The sequence below is a fragment of the Leucoraja erinacea genome, chromosome 14 (genome assembly GCF_028641065.1).
Source record: "Leucoraja erinacea ecotype New England chromosome 14, Leri_hhj_1, whole genome shotgun sequence".
Taxonomy (NCBI): domain Eukaryota; kingdom Metazoa; phylum Chordata; class Chondrichthyes; order Rajiformes; family Rajidae; genus Leucoraja; species Leucoraja erinaceus.
This window is the reverse complement of record NC_073390.1, coordinates 13,720,709-13,733,638: the sequence shown is the minus strand read 5'-3', so window position 1 is coordinate 13,733,638 and position 12,930 is coordinate 13,720,709. Positions and strand designations below refer to the sequence as shown.

Below are 12,930 nucleotides of genomic sequence, written 5' to 3'. Positions count from 1 at the left end.
TAAGAGCTAAATACTAGCCAGTGAACAATTACCATTGGATTTTTTGACTCCCCCTAGAGAGAGAGTGAAGGTGGAATCTTGGTTTAATATCTGATCTGAAAGATGACACCTCCAGCAGCGCAGCTTCCCTCCCTGGAGTGGCAATCTGGATTTCTATGCTCAAGTCACTGAAATGCAGTTTGAACCCATAACCCTCTGATGCAGAGGTAAGAATTCCATCAACCAAGCTACAGCTGACTCCAATAATTTCAGTAATATGTTCCAGATAACAAAAACTTTAAAAAAATAAGATATTTTTTGGTACTTTACTCTATTTCTTCCTCCAAGCTCCAAGACCTGGGCCTCTACGTCCTTGATTTCCTCACAGGAAGACCTCAATCAGTGTGGATCTCCTTCTCGCTGACCATCAGTAAATGCCTACTATGTTCTGTGTGCTGAAGCAAAGCAAGAATTTCATTGTCCTATACAGGGACACATGACAATAAACTCACTTGAACTTGAACTTGATCAACGTCGCATTCTTATTGTTGTTGGCCGAATCACAGGTGGTGATGAGTTAGCATACCGGGGAGAGATAAAACATCTGGCTGAGTGGTACTGCAACACAAACACTGGCTCAACGGCCCAACAAAACCAAGGAACTAATACTTGACTTCAGAAAGGGGGAGTCGGGGGACCGCAAGCCAGTTTTCACTGGTGGGTTGGCGGAGGATAAAGATAGCTACTTCAAATTCCTGGGTGTTATCATCTTGGATGACTTGTCCTGACCCCAGCACACAGATGTAATAAAAAAGAAAGCACACCTTTCTTAGACGTTTAAAGACATTCGGTATGTCAAGTCAAGAACCAAGAGCATTTCATTGTTATGTGCACCAGAATGAAATGTGTACATGCTGCAGCTTTACAGGCACATTAACACAACCATTCAACAAATAAATACACGATAAACAATAATGCAATAAGTGATTAGTTATACTAGGTAACTAGACCATAACAGTGCAATGCAAATTATGTAGTGCAATCTATACAATGCCCATTGTGATTTCTTCCTGAGGTAGGGTTGTGGTTAGGGTTATGCAGAGTGGATCAAGAACTTGATTGTAGGTTGATGGTAAGAAGTTGTTGTTGAAGCTGGAGGTAATGGTTCTCAAGCTCCTTATCTGCTTCCCAATGATAGCAGTGAGATAAGAGTGTGGCCAAGGTGGTGTGGGTCTTAGGTGATATTACCTGCCTTCTCAAGGCAACTCTTCCTGTAGATCCATTTGATGGTGGGGATGTCAATGCCAGTGTCTGGGCAATATCCACCACTTTCTCCACGCACTGTTGCCTTGGGCATTTGAGATACCGAACCAGGCCATGATGCAACAAGACAATATGCTCTCTATCGTGCACCTCTAGAAACTTCTGAGGTAGATGCATTGATGAGCTTTCTTTCTGATTGTATCAAAGTGCTGGGGCCAGGGCAGATCTTTACAGATATCCCCGCCCAGGAGCTTGATACTGTTGACTCTCTCCATCACTGTTGCACCAAGGAAGACAAGTTCATGGATCCTTGGTGTTCCCGAATACTCTAACAAACTTTATGTCACCAAATACTCTTTGGTAAATCTCCACTGGTTGCATAATGGTCTAATCAGTAATTCCAGTGGCAGGAATGTAAGAAGCTACAGAGAGTAGTGTACTCATAGAAATATAGAAAATAGGTGCAAGAGGAGGCCATTTGGCCCTTCGAGCCAACACCGCTATTCATTGTGATCATGGCTGCCTACTCCCTATATCCTTTGATTCCGCTAGCCCCAAGAGCTCTATCTAACTCTCTTTTAAAGTCATCCAGTGAATTGGCCTCAACTGCCTTCTGTGACAGAGAATTCCACAAATTCACAACTCTCTGGGTGAAAAAAGTTTTTTCTCATCTCAGTTTTAAATGGCCACCCTTTTATTCTTAGACTGTGGCCCCTGGTTCTGGACTCCCCCAACATTGGGAATATTTTTCCTGCATCTAGCATGTCCAGTCCTTTATAATTTTATATGTTTCTGTAAGATTCCCTCTCATCCTTCTAAATTCCAGAGATTTTCCTAATCTGACACCATTGAGATAATAATCTGCCTCCTTGTTCTTGCCACCAAAGTGGATATCCTCACATTATACTGCATCTACCATGCATTTTGCACACTCACTCAACCTGTCCAAGTCATCCTGCAACCTCCTAGCATCCTCTTTGCAGTTCACATTGCCACCCAGCTTTGTGTCATCTGCAAATTTGCTAGTATTACTTTTAAATCCCATCATCTAAATCATTAATATACTGTATATTGTAAATAGTTGCGGCCCCAGCACTGAGCCTTGCGGCACTCCACTCGCCACTGCTTGCCATTCTGACAGGGACCCGTTTATTCCTACTCTTTGTTTCTTGTTTGCCAACCAATTCTCTATCCATGTCAATACCCTACCCTCAATACCATGTGCTCTAATTTTGCCCACTAATCTCCTGTGTGGGACCTTATCAAAGGCTTTCTGAAAGTCCAGAAACACTACATCCACTGGCTCTGCTTCATCCATTTTACGTGTCACAACCACAAAACATTCCAGAAGATTAGTCAAGAATTCTCCTTCATAAATCCATGCTGACTTGGACCAATCCTTTTACTGTTATCAAATACACCGTTATTACTTCTTTAATAATTGACTCCAGCATCTTCCCCACCACTGATGCCAGGCTAACTGGTCTATAATTCCCTCTTTTCTCTCTCGCTCCTTTCTTGAAAAGTGGGATAACATTAGCTACCCTCCTATCCACAGGAACTGATCCTGAATCTATAGAACATTGGTGAATCTATTGAACATCTATAGAACAGGCTCATCTCAGCCTGTCGTGGGCACAGGTATCCCCATCATCAAATGCATTTATATGAGGCACTGCCTCCATTTGGTAGCATCTAGTATCAGGGATCCCCACCATCTGTGCTGTGTCCCCCTCTTGCTGCGATCATTAGGCAGGAAGTTGAGAAGCCTGAAGTCATACACCAACAGGTTCCTACAACAGTCAGGTTCTTGGACCTGCCTGCACTATCCTAATGGGCCTGTTCCACATGGGTGATTTTTCAGGCGACTGCTGGCTGTAGTAGCCAGTTAGCTTAACTCAGTATGTTATAACTATAATCAGTGACCGTTAAATTTTATCCAAGAAGAAGTTTAGATGAATATCTAACTGTTTTTACTACTACAGGTACAATAAGGAAGCTATTAATTAAGAGACTGTGTTTGGAAGATTTATCTTTCGACGGCATTGAATGTGTCGTGGAGAGCTTGTGAGTGCGTTTCGATTATCCCCTTAACCCCTGTTTTCAATCATAGTGACTAAAGGAGGAATCATTGAAACGATATGAAAATCTGTCACTACACTGCCGACTGTCAAGTCACCTACAATTGCCTGAAAAACCGGCAACTGGAAAGGCGACTGTCAGAGTGGAACACACACGCACCGCTTCCTTCACCAGCCCATTATGCAGGCGGGGGACAGGGCAAGCGGGGGGAGCGCTGTCTGTGAAATTCACAAGGTTCAAAGCCAATGTGATACAGACACACACTGCGATGAACAGGAAGGTTGGCGCTGTAATTAAGACGGTGGAAGCACAGTGTACGGGAAGGGTCACGTAAGTCCTTTAAAAGAGGGGGGGGAGGGAGGGGAGAAGGAGTGGAGACAACTTTTAAGAAGCCAGAGATACACGACTGTGAAGCTCAGTGGACATTTAACATTACCGGTCGGTTATCCTTGGTTCTGAAAACTACTGCTTACGGTTTTTTTCCAAATGAGCCAATGAAATTCACTGGTCAGCACCGGCTACAAACTACGAGAACCTACGACCTCCTGGCATCCCACTACCACTGCACCTACGGCACGAGAATTCTCGCTACTCTCCATGTCGGCTTCTTTCTAGTCAACGCTAATTTTTCAACATGTTGCAAAATTCGTGGCGACCAGAATGTGGGAACTCCTCACGACCATGAAGGCCACTACCCAGCAACCACCCGCGGACATGTGGCGACCGCATAGTCTCCTGCAGTTGCCTAAAAAGTCGCCTCAGTGGGACAGGCCCATAATCCTACCTCGACAGTGCAAAACTAGAGATCATCTCTTGCATGTAGTTTTTTTCTAATTATGTTTTGCACTGATGTCTTGATTTTTTTTTGCACTCTTTATTTTTTATTACTACTGTATAGTACAATCTATGTGTAATTTATATATCATTTTTGTATACTTTATGGTTTTGTATGTTGTATCAATCTATGTGCCCAAGATGCTGCTGCAAGCATGATTTAAATTGTATATGTACTTTGCCACATATGTCCATATGGCAATAAACCCAATTTGACTTCACTCAGTTATTTATAGTAAAAACAGAGATAACAGAGACGGAGAGATATTTTGACGAGAATAGGTGGGTGCCCGGAGAGTGGTACCAGGGGTGTGGTGGAGGCAGATACGATAGTGGCATTGAAGAGGTTTTTGGACGGGCACATAGATATGCTAGGAATGGAGGGATATGGATCACGTGCAGGCAGAGGATATTTGTTTAACTTGGCATCATGTTCGTCACAGACATTACGGACCCAAGGACCTGTTCCTGCTCATGATGCCAAGTACTGTCTATATTTATTTTAGTAATCATTGTAGACAGTGATAAACCATTAATGGTTCAAATAACACAACCACAATCACAATAATACTTTATTAGCAAAGTATTTGTTATCAACATACGAGGAATTTAATTTGCCAAGTCAGTCATACAAATAAAAAGCAACGGAACACACAAAATACATTTTAACATAAACATCCATCACAGAGATTCCTCCACATTCCTCACTGTGATGGAAGGCGAAAAAAAGTTCAATCTCTTCCCTTTGCTCTCCCGCAATCAGGGGCCTCGAGCCCTCCATTGACGGGATGATCTTGACTCCCGTAGTCGGTGGCGGGCCCTCCGCGTCGAGGCGTCAGCTCCTGCATCAGGGGGATGTCAGCTCCCCCGCGCCAGATGATCAAACCTCGTGTCGGGGCTGGTCGAACCTTCCGCGACATTGGAGCTCCCGACATCCATGGCCTCTCCCGAGATCGCAGGCCGCGGTTAGAACGATCCCAGGCAAGGGAACGACTCCAATGTAAGTCCTCGCCCCGCAGTGGGGCCCAAGGTCAGTCGAAGGTCAGTCCAAGGAGGCCTCCAGCTCCATCGATGGTCGGCCGCAGAGTGACCAGAGAATGCAATCCGAAAATTAATCGTATCTCCAGCAATGTAAGAAACCGAACAAAAATGTTTCCTCCAACCCCTCCACCTCCCCCCACATAGAACAAACCGAAGAACATTTACACAAACTTTTAACACACCCTAAAAATTAAAAAAAGACGAAAAAACAAACAGACTGTTGGCAGGGCTGCCAATCGTACAGCTCCCCTGGTGGTAGTTAAGGTTAACTGGTAAAAGGCCTAACAGAAATTTGAAGGGTGGTTCAGTGTGTCCCAATAAATTAGTTGTAACTGTTTGCTAATTATACATTTGCAGTAAGGATCAACAATCATTGAAAATTAAATAAATTGGATTAATGGACAATTTCGGTGACAAATCTTCAATAGAGAGTTTTGCTGGTTCTCAAATTAACCAGGTTGCATCTTTGAATGAAAACATGTCTTATTGTGTAAGCCAGTTACATGGTCCATGAATATAAAGTTTTCGATTTCAACTGTACATTGTTGTCAAATTGCTCATGAGAAGCCAGTATTCTGGTTTATGATTTTCAGCTCCACCAAAGGCTGGAAATAAAAAATCCAGAAGGGATATAAAATAAGTCATCATTCTTTTAACACTTTTGCACAAGCCAACATCTATTTCGATCATGTTCTAATTTTTCCAAATTAGTGTTTCTAACTGCTAATATAAAAAATAATGTAACCACTTGGATTTAACACTGCATAAATTAAATTTAAGTTATTACCATAACATGTATCAAACAAAAATCTGGGCAAATCATGGGTCACATGAGTAAAATATCCCGGGCTGCCATTGGCTGCAGAGTTTCTTTGATCTGAAACCAGAAATTTGCAGGCAGCTATAATCACTCTCTAATTGTCCCCAGGCTTAAAGAAGCTACAATTACTTGGACCTCATCATATAGAGCAAGTTTCAAATGTGCATATTTAAGTAGTGGGCATATAGAGCTTTACTTATGATCTACTTATTTGCTAAATATTTCTCCCAACAATAGCACCAACTACATGGCAGAACCACAACCTGATTCTACCCATTAATATAGAACTGGACTGCAAGCAAATCACTCTCAATTGCAGGGGAATTCTGCAGAAGATTATCTGCCAACAATTTTTGTATAGCAGCTGTAATGCTTCTTTCAGAACATGATAAACTGATTGACATCTAACAACGTAGCGATTGAAGTGTTTGACAGCTGTAGTGCACAAACATGGGGATGGAATGAAGCACAAACTTGATCTAGCTTAGATGGAGCATCCTGGTTGACATGGATGAGTTGGGCTAGAGGGCCTGTTTCCATGCTGCACAACTCTGTCACCTTCTCCCTCCTCTGCAACCCTGCCCCTCACTCTTTCAGAAAGCCACCAGATCTGGATCTTTTGTTTTTGTAAGCATTGTAAACATGGGTAGACCATTGATAGACAAAAAGCTGGAGTAACTCAGCGGGTCAGACTGCATCTCTGGAGAAAAGGAATGGGTGATGTTTCGGGTGGAGACCCTTCTTCAGACCATTAAATATACAAAAATACTAGATAGGATTAACTCTTGAAAACCTGACAAAAATTACAAGTACAATGCAATTATAATAATTTAGTTGTTGTCATCCTCTGGGCTGGAATACACTCTGGGCCCTTGTTGTCCATCGGTGCCAAATTTGGGCTAAACAGTGAGCATTTATCAAGTGCATTTCATGCGAGATCTAAACATTAATTCCATGGATGAAAGGTTGCATAATCTAATTGTTGGCACTGCAGAGGTGCCAAGTCTGTAATTCTGCACCAGCTTGGAGAGAAAAAAAAAGAAAAAAAAAGAGTGTTCACTTGACAAGGATTTCATGGTGAATTGACCCAGATCTGGCAGCTTCCCTCTTGGGAATCTTGGGCCCGTTTAGCCCTGTGTGGGGGTGACAGCGAGACTTTTACACAATATTCACCTGCAGAAGAAAGGGTGCCCGATTTGTGACGTCTTCCATCGCCTTTAACACACATCGCCTTGTCTCCTTTTGATGGATTTTATTTGAGGAAAAGGGGTGAATTAAAAAACAAATTATCCGTTGTAAAGGTCCCCCAAAATGGGTAAGGACATATCAACGGTATTCAGAGGAGTTTAGCTCTTTAAATTATACCTCATAACTTCCCCCATCCCGCTCAATTCTGAAGCCAATGAGCTGTGCCATGGCAACGCACTATAAACATACCGCAGTTTGGTGTTTAGCATCAGCCGGGCAGGCAGCCGTCTTCAAGAAAAACTATCGTTGTGTGAAGGATGCAGAAAACGGGGATTAATGCATGCATCCCGTGTTGATCGGCGACCATCGTTTAAGAAAGGTAAGATTCCCGCCAGAGGAGGTGAACCGGCTGGAGGCTGGAGGCCACATCCACCGTCTATGCGCCGGGGGTTTGATCGAACAGTCGTCCTTAAAGCGCAACTGTTGTTAGCAAATACCCTATAGTATCTTTGGTTGTTAGGGTCAACTGCATGGGGCAATCGTGGAGAATGCGAGGAGATGATTCCAATTGAGGCACAAGGAACTGCAGACGCTGGACTCTCTAGTAGAGAACACCAAGTGCTGGAGTAACTCAGCGGGGCAGGTTGAGGTTGCATCTCTGGAGGATGGGTCAGGCATCTTATGGTCGACGGAGCCTGCGGGTGTGGGGGAGAAAGCTGGAAGAGAGGTGGGGGACGGCACACAGCCAGCGGGCAAATGATAGGGGGATACAGGCGAGGGGATGGGGAGGGATGGACAAGGGCTAGAGAAGTAAACGAGACAAAAGGGTGTCAGGTAGAAAGCGAAGAGCATGAAAGAGAGGTGATATGTAAAGTCAGAGGGAGGAGCATTGGTGGAAGAACACAGGGATGGGGGGTCGGGAGAGCAGGGTAATGGGAGAAATGTGTCAGTGGTGGGGTGGGGTGGAGAGATGCGACTATAATTGAAGAATTCATTATTCATACCATTGGGTTGTAAGTTGCCCGAGCAGAATAAGAGACATTGTATCCCCGGTTTGCGTGTGGCTTTACTCTGACAATGGAGGAGGCCCTGGATGGACAAGTCAGTATGGATGATAGTTTAAATAAGTAATTTGCTGACACTTAAGGGGGGGGGGGGGGTGGGGGGGGGGGGGTGGGGGAGGGGGGGGGGGGGGGGGGGGGGGGGGGGGGGGGGGGGGGGGGGGGGGGGGAGTCATAGAGCTATACAGCAGGGAGACAAGCAAGCCTTTCAGTGATACTAGTCATGTGAGGTAGTATATGCAAAATTCAAAATATGTAAAATGCAAAGGGGTTGGACAGACTAGATGCAGGAAGATTGTTCCCGATGTTGGGGAAGTCCAGAACAAGGGGTCATAGTTTAAGGATAAGGGGGAAATCTTTTAGGACCGAGATGAGAAAAACATTTTTCACACAGAGAGTGGTGAATCGCTGGAATTCTCTGTCACAGAAGGTAGTTGAGGCCAGAGGGAGTTAGATGTGGCCCTTGTGGCTAAAGGGATCAGGGGGTATGGGGAGAAGGCAGGTACAGGATACTGAGTTGGATGGTCAGCCATGATCATATTGAATGGCGGTGCAGGCTCGAAGGGCCGAATGGCCTACTCCTGCACCTATTTTCTATGTTTCATGAGAATATTTAAAAAAATAGATCTGCAAATACATTATGCCTTTCATGACCTGGAAACAACCAAAGGACTTTATTAAAAATGAAATATTTTTAACATAGTCACTATTGAAATAAAGACATTTGCACATCCCCATAAATGGTGCACTTTAACCCTAGATCTCTGCCTTTTTCCCTATATTTCCTTTCAGAATAGCCAAATAGTGTAAGTCTTCTAGTCTCCAGCCACTACATATTGTAAGAAACTGCTATCTGGAAAATCTGTTCAAAGGCCCTTTGTTCCTACCACATGTTCTTTCTCTGTTTCCATTTGGTATAGCTTTATAACTCTCCCCTTCAATCACCCCTTAAGGCTATTTATCACCAAAAGACGATGATTCTATCTCCTCGCTTTGTCCACGATTCCAGCATTCAGTTGACTCTAGCAACAGAGTTAGAGTTGTTAAAGGTTCCATCAAACCAATCCCCCAGAATTAGAAGTTTGCTGATTCAAATGATGTGAATACAAGAATCTGGTCTAAATCTCTGGTGATCACTGAGAGAATGCTGCATTATAGAAAATAGGTGTAGGGGGAAGCCATTCTGCTCTTTGAGCCAGCACCGCCATTCATTGTCATCAGAGATACTTCTTCCAGGTGAAATGTTAAAACAACGACCCATCTGTCCTCTAAGGTAGACATAGCAGGTTCTATGACCCAATGGGGAGGGGGGCAGTAACAATGATCACACCCACTATGGAACTTCACTGATTGCTAATCATTCTCTGGCACAGTAAGTGTAACGGAAATGCAAGATTTCCATTTTTTTAAATTTGATATAATGTTCTTAATTCTGATTTGCTAAAGAATGGAACCAATCTGTTTTTGTTTATTTTAAAAAGAATTGTTCTTTGTTTTGAAATATAATTGTAGGTACTCCATTCATCTAATGCTTGGGTGTAATTTGTAACCATAGTATATGTTCTAGGGAATCTTGTGCATTTAAAATGGCACTGATCCATATTCAATATTACAGTAACCAGAACTGTGTACAATATTCCAAAGTTTGTCCCCCCACCCCTCCCCCATTCATATTTTGTGTTAATTCAGCATCTTCATTCAATGTACTATTGGACATAGAACAAAGAACAGTAATTGGATTTAGGTTTAGGTTTATTATTGTCGTGAAGTGAAAAACTTTGTTTTGCACGCTGTTCGATACATAAATATAGTCGTTAAACTCAAGTACAATAGGTAGAGCAAAGGGGAAGATACAGAGTGAGGAATATGGATCTTGGCATTGCAGCGCGTCAGATCTATAGACAAAGTCCAATATCAGCAATGGGATCTGGCCCTTCAGCCCACAACGTCTGTGCTGAGTATGATGCTAAGAAAAACTAATCTCATCTGCAGACAGATGATCCACATTCCTCCATTCGCTGTATATCCATATGTCCACCTAAAAGCCACTTAATAATCACTATTATATTTGCCTCCATCACCAATCTTGGCAGTGTGCACCAGGTACCCATCACCCTCTGTGTGTCAAAAAAAACTTGCCTCGCCATCCATCTATCTATCACTACATGGTTAAAACTCTGATCTTGTTATCTTCCGGTTTGGTGGTCTTTCTATTTGCCTAAAAACGGTTCGCGATAGTGCTACAAATTTTTGCCAGTTCACTCACCATTCTCTTGTGCTGCAAGTGCACCAATTTTCATTCCGATCGGTGGAATGTCGTAAACGTTAGCGAGGTTTAAAAATCTTAAAAAACGCCCGGGCGCAGATCAATCTCTTCTCCTGTCTTCCATCGCCGCGCGGATTAGTCTCTTCCCCTGTCACTCCCCGTGACGGTCAACCCCTTCCTGCGCCATCGCGTCTTTACTGGAGCTGAGAATGGCCGGCACAGGTTTCCAACGGACTTTTTGAGGGACCCGAAGCAGCCCCGCCCCAAGCAGCAGCCCAGCGCACAGCCCAGCATCAGAGACCCGACCCAGCCCAGCCCAGAGTTGGAGATGTCCCAATGTCACCAAATGGAAAGCAGAGACTCTGATCCCGGCGGAGGAGAACGACCAATGACCAGCACCCGCTGTGAGTCCCCAACACACCGCCAATTCCAGCCACTACCCCTCTGGTCCCCCTCGCTGACTCCTCCCCCCCTTCCCCCATGATGCCCCCCTCTCCCCCCCCATGGCTCTTCCCCCGTCTTTTCTCCGAACTCACTCCCCTCCGTCCACACACCCCCACAAAACCCCCCCCCACAAAACCCCCCGCCCACACACACACCCACCCCCCACACATTGCCACCGCCCACACATCCCGTCGCCCACAGACCCCCCCGCCCACTCTCCCTCCGCCCCACAATCCCCACCCCCCCACACACACCCCCCCACACACACACCCTCCCACACACACCCCCACACACCCCCACACACTCTCACACACACACCCCCACACCCCCACCACACCCCCCCCCACACACCCCCACCACACACACGCCCCACACACACCCACCCCCCCACACCCCCCCCCCCCCACACACTCCCCACACACACCCCCCAAGTAGGTATCCCTGTGGAACGCCACTGATCACAGACCTCCAGCCCGTCCACCACAATCCTCTGTCTTTTATAAGTAAGCCAATTCTGAATTAATTTTCACTTCCACATTCAAAAAAAATATTGTACATCCACATCACTATTATCTGTGCATTCTTAATGTTTAGGATTTTTTCAGTTCTTCTATTCTTTACCAATTTCTGCAGTGATTTCTACCTGTCATATCTTCAACTATTTTATTCATCTGGATTCTGTGGCACTCCTCACAATTTGCCAAACTCCTAATTTGATGTCACCAGCAACAATGCCATTCCTCTTGAGTTTATCATATAGATAAATGGAAAACAAAATAAATACAAGCACAGAGCACATCACAAACCACATCCTGCTCTTTTATGTGAAGTTGCGAGAATAATTAAAAAATTACATTTGTTTCACATTCCAAATGTTCTTCTTCATTGTTTCATGTTTGTGTCATTGCAAATGTGTTAATAATAATTAATTGTCCAGAAGTAGTAATGGAAGGAATTGCAGCACTAAACTTGGAAATTCTACAGAAAGACATATTTTGATAGCGCTTTCTGCATCCCTTTCAGAATGCCTTCAAGTATTTTTTCAACAATTAAGTACTTTTTCGCGCGTGGTCAATTGTAAAATAGGAAACATGACTGCTAATCTTCACTCTGGAAGCCCCCACTATCATTAACACTGATCAGGTTGTATGTTGTGGTGAGGCATAAATATTATCCAGGACATTGGGTAGACATCTCATCAAGTCATAGAGTCTTGCAGCATGGAAACAGGCCCTTTGGCCCAACTTGCCCACACCGGCCAACATGTCCCATCTACACTAGTCCCACCTGCCTGCATTTGGCATATATCGCTCTAAACCTCGTCTATCCATGTACCTGTCTCAATGTTTCTTAAACTTTGCAATAGTACCTGCCTCAACTACTTCCTCTGGCAGTTCGTTCCATATACCATATGTGACAGTACCTGCCTCAACTACCTCCTCTGGCAGCTCGTTCCATATAAAAAGTTACCCCTCGGATTCCTATTAAATCTTTCCCCCCTCACCTTAAACCTATGGCCTCTGGTTCTTGATTCCCCTCATCTGGGCAAGAGAATCTGTGCATCTATCTGACCTATTTGTCTCAAAAAGATCACCCCTCATCCTCCCGCGCGCCAAGGAATAAAGTCCTAGCCTGCTTAACCTCTCCCTATGGCTCAGGCCCTCGAGGCCTGACAACATCCTCGTAAGTCTGATCTCATCTGAAAGGAAACATACTCACAGGGTGACAATAACGCTATAAGTCTAGACCTTTGAGTGTGAACCTCTGGAGTGGGGGTCATATCTATAAACTTACTGGCTCGAGGCTGGGACCTTCTTAAAACCGTAGGTCTATAAACCAGATGATGATTTTGAAGGCGTGCAGACCTCCTGTGGCACGTTCATTAAACATTTTTAACAGCATCCTACTAATGATGGCCTACTGCTCCATTAGGATTTAATCTGACACACTAC

At 44.3% G+C, this 12,930-nt stretch overlaps 1 protein-coding gene across 1 annotated transcript in view; it reads left to right on the top strand.

Annotated features, from left to right (window-relative positions):
- The first annotated feature begins 5,784 nt into the window (after window positions 1–5,784).
- LOC129703292 (uncharacterized) overlaps window positions 5,785–12,930 on the top strand; it is a 75,581-nt gene continuing 68,435 nt past the window's right edge. Inside the window, exon 1 of the mRNA XM_055645642.1 lies at window positions 5,785–7,586. The gene's annotated coding sequence lies outside the window, so the exon portion shown is untranslated. The remainder of the gene's footprint in view (window positions 7,587–12,930) is intronic.